We start from the raw sequence: 4,742 nt of genomic DNA on the forward strand, positions 1-4,742 counted from the left end.
TTTTTGGCCACTGCTAGAGCCATTGTGGATATAGAGCAGGGAGAGTTAACTCTCAGGATGCATAAGGAGAGCATCACCTTGAAAGTCTTTCCAGAATTACAAAGGAATGAAGAAATAAGTGGTGACTTCCTTCCAAAGCAAGCAACCGACAAGGCAGTAGAACAGAAAAACAAGCAGTTGCAAGAAGAAAAAGGAGTTCAAAAGGAAGCAGGGGTGATAAACAAGAAGGAAGGTATCACAACCCAAGTCACTGTCAAGAAAGAAAGATCAACAAGAAAGAAAAAGATGAAGAGCAAGAATAAGGCTCACAAAGGGTGGAAGAACAAGAAAATCCCAACTGAAGGATTTTCTAAAGGTGATAAGGTACAACTAGTTTATCAACAGCTGGGAACAGAAGATTATTACACTGTCAACCAAGTATTGTCTCTTGAGCATATGGAAATTGAGCATTAAGGCACACAGAGAAAGCTGACAGTGAGAGATGACAAGTTGAGACATCACCAACATCAACCACCCTAAAGGGAGTTCAATGTCAAGCTAGTGACAGTAAAAGAGCGCTTCATGGGAGGCAACCCATGGTTTAAGATTTCTGTCTTCTCTTTTATTCAATAAGCCATGATCACCTGAGCATGATATTTGAACGACCATTAAAAAAAATTGCATACATTGTTTTGAAGCACATGTCAAACTTCTAAGTTTGGTGTACCTTAAGGCACACCCAAGTTCAATTTTCAAAAAAGGTGATTATTCTTAAAACAAATGTATAATTCTTTTGATGAAGCATATGACCAAACACTAAGTTTGGTGTCTGCATGTGTAACAATGTTCAGAAAATCATTTCCCAATTATGGACTCAAAACCATACAGAAAGGGATCATGCATAAAAAATTTTTTTATATAAAATGCATCAATTGTGAAGAATGGTTTGCATTGTTAAGCCGTCCCCTCAATAAAAGATAAGTTTGGTGTTCACCAACTTTTAGCAATATTATTTAGGGACACAATTGATCACAAAAAAAATCAAATAACATTTAAACAAAACAAAACAATTTTTACAAGTCAATAGCTAACGTTTATATTAATATCTAAGACTAGCTGTTTTGGTTTATGTAGATCTCGACAAAAGCAAGGAGGGGCCACGGCTAGGAAAAGCTATGTGAGGATGGTCACATGTGCCTAGAAGAATGCGCTCATGGGGAAGCAGAATTTGCATGCATGCATCATCGAACACCTAAATGCATGCAGCCAATGGGAAGAGGATCCTCGTCAAAGCCTCAACAATGCATGCAGACCGTCCATCCCATGAACCCCTTAGATGAACAACTCAATCTCAACCCTTCATGAGCACCAACGAGCTCTTTCTTCATTCATTGTGGTTTTGTTGGAAAGCTTGAAGAATCTGCCTATTAATAGCCGTAGCACTAAACGGTTCACACAAGGAGCTCATCAACAAGAAGAGAAGTTGGAATGAAAAGGAGACTGTAATGCTTAGTGAAGAATGCAGTGCACTCATTAAAAAGGGACTCCCTCCCAAGCTTGAAGATCCTGGAGGTTTCTTCCTACCCTGCACTATTGAAAACCTATTCATCAACAAGGGGATGTGTGATTTAGGAGCAAGCATAAATCTAATCCCATCTTCTTTAGTGAAAAAGCTTGGCATAGAGGAGGTGAAGCCAATACAGATGTCCTTGGAGTTGGTGGACCAATCAGTAATATATCCTAAAGGGCTGATTGAGAACCTTTTAGTTAAGGTTGACAAGTTCATATATCCTGCGGATTTTGTGATCCTGGACTCTTCAGAAAATGGCAATGACTCCATAATACTTGGTCGACCATTTTTGGCCACTGCTAGAGCCATTATGGATATAGAGCAGGGAGAGTTAACCCTCAGGATGCATGAGGAGAGCATCACCTTGAAAGTCTTTCCAGAATTACAAAGGAATGAAGAAACAAGCAAAACAAGTGGTGATTTCCTTCCAAAGCAAGCAACCGACAAGGCAGTAGAACAGAAAAACAGGCAGTTGCAAGAAGAAAAAGGATTTCAAAAGGAAGCAGGGGTGATAAACAAGAAGGAAGGTATCACAACCCAAGTCACTGTCAAGAAAGAAAGATCAACAAGAAAGAAAAAGATGAAGAGCAAGAATAAGGCTCACAAAGGGTGGAAGAACAAGAAAATCCCAACTGAAGGATTTTCTAAAGGTGATAAGGTACAACTAGTTTATCAACAGCTGGGAACAGAAGATTATTACACTGTCAACCAAGTACTTTCTCTTGAGCATATGGAAATTGAGCATCAAGGCACATAGAGAAAGCTTACAGTGAGAGGTGACAAGTTGAGACATCACCAACATCAACCACCCTAAAGGGAGTTCAATGTCAAGCTAGTGACAATAAAAGAGCGCTTCATGGGAGGCAACCCATGATTTAAGATTTCTGTCTTCTTTTTCATTTAATAAGCTATGATTCCTCTGAGTATGATTTTGAATTTTCATGCCTGATAAATGCATACATTGTTTTGAAGCACATGTCAAACTTCTAAGTTTGGTGTACCTTAAGGCACACCCAAGTTCATTTTTCAAAAAAAAGGGATCATTCTTAGAATATATGCATAATTCTTTTGATGAAGCATATGACCAAACACTAAGTTTGGTGTCTGCATGTGCAACAATGTTTAGAAGATCATTTCCCAATCATGAACCATACAGTAAGGGATCATGCATCAAATTTTTTTTAAAAATGCATCAATTGTGAAAAAAAAAAAACGGTTTGCATTGTTAAGCCGTCCCCTCAATAAAAGATAAGTTTGGTGTTCACCAAATTTTAGCATTTTTATTTAGGGACACAATTGATCACAAAAAAAAAATTCAAATAACTATTAAACAAACCAAAACAATTTTTTTTTATTGCAAATAAATTGCCAACGACTATATTAATGTTCTAAGGCTAGCTGTTTTGGTTCAGGTAGGAGAAAAAGATTAAGACAAAAGCTAGGAGGGGCCACGGCTAGGAGAAGCTATGTGAGGATGGTCACATGTGCCTAGAAGAATGCGCTCATGGGGAAGCAGAATTTGTATGCATGCATGCATCATTGAACGCCTAAATGCATGCAGCCAATGGGAGGAGGATCCTCGTCAAGCCTCAACAATGCATGCAGACCGTCCATTCCATGAACCCTTTAGATGAACAACTCAATCTCAACCCTTCATGAGCACTAACGAGTTCCCTCTTCATTCATTGTGGTTTTGTTGGAAAGCTTGAAGAATCTGCCTATTAATAGCCGTAGCACTAAACGGTTCACACACTCATTCAAGCTACTTTCATATGAAAACCATAATCCCCTCTACTCCCAAAACCAACATAATTCCCTTATCTCACACAACAGAACCGAACCAAAACTCATCCCAAACACAACATATCCTAAACACAACACATCTTTCTTCTATTCTCACTTTTCTCTCCATCCCACCTCAAACTTGATGGCCTCCTCAAGTTCAAAAAGAAGGCCGGGAAAGGAACCTATGGTAGCCGAACCTCCATCATATGATTCAAGCAAATTTAGATCCCAATTCCATGAAGGGAGATATCATAGGTTCATGAAGACAAAGAATGTCATCTATGAGAAAGGCCTTGATTTGAGGGAAGGAGAATACCCCATCATGAGGCAAATTACTAGAGAAAGAAGGTGGGAACTCTTGTGTGCTCCTCTAGTTGACATCAGTGCAGTTATGATCAGGGAGTTCTATGTAAATGCTGTGAAAGAAAACAAAGATAGTGCTCCTTACACAAGTTATGTCAGAGGAGTTGAAGTGAGCTTCAGTCCAGCAGCCATCACTAGGGCTCTAAAGTTGAGAACCATAACTTATGTAGAGCCTAGTTATGAGACCAGGTTGCAAATGGAAAACAATCCTGATGAGATCTTGCAAGGGTTATGTGTGGAAAATACAGATTGGGAAAGAGATTCAAAGGGAGTTCCAAGTCACTTGAGAAGGATAAATCTTACTCCTGTGGCCAAGGGATGGTATGAAATAGTGAGGAGATCTATCCTTCCTACTGGAAACGCCTCTTGGGTCACAATCAAACGAGCACTCTTGACATACTGCATCTTACATGGAGGTGAAATCAACCTCGCACAACTCATAGCTGACAGTATTCAAGATATGGCCAACAGTACAAGTAAATCAAGTAGCCTTGGACATCCAAGTACTATCCTTAGGCTATGCAACAAAGCAGGAGTGATTTTTGAAGATGAGGATACATAAAAAGTGAAAAAGGGAAAAGGAATCACCAAGAAGAGTATGGAGGGAATGAATGAAGAAGAAGATCAAGAAGGGGTGGTAGCTCCTAGACAAAGGAGATCACAAAGAGAGGAAGGATGAAATCAAGCTCATGATGCCATAGACATGAGCCAATTACAAAGATCAATTGAGGAACTATCTCAGCAACTCATGCAGGCTCAACAAGGCCAAAATCAGGGGGGCCAAGAGAAATATCTAGAGCCCCATCCAGAATTTGTAGAGCAATATTTGAAAGATAAAGAGGAACGGGAAGCTTGGCAGCGTCAAATGGAGGAGAAACAAGAGAGATGGCAACAACAAATGATGACTCAGCAGCAAGAATTTCAAGCACAGATTCTTGAAGGACAAAAAGAGCAATACAAAGAATTCAAAGAATCATATGATAAGCTGTATTTCAGTCAAGCTAAAGCAGGGGAATATAGTCACAACCTGTATCAATGGAAGAAT

The sequence above is a fragment of the Arachis duranensis genome, chromosome 10 (assembly GCF_000817695.3).
Source record: "Arachis duranensis cultivar V14167 chromosome 10, aradu.V14167.gnm2.J7QH, whole genome shotgun sequence".
NCBI classification, from domain to species: domain Eukaryota; kingdom Viridiplantae; phylum Streptophyta; class Magnoliopsida; order Fabales; family Fabaceae; genus Arachis; species Arachis duranensis.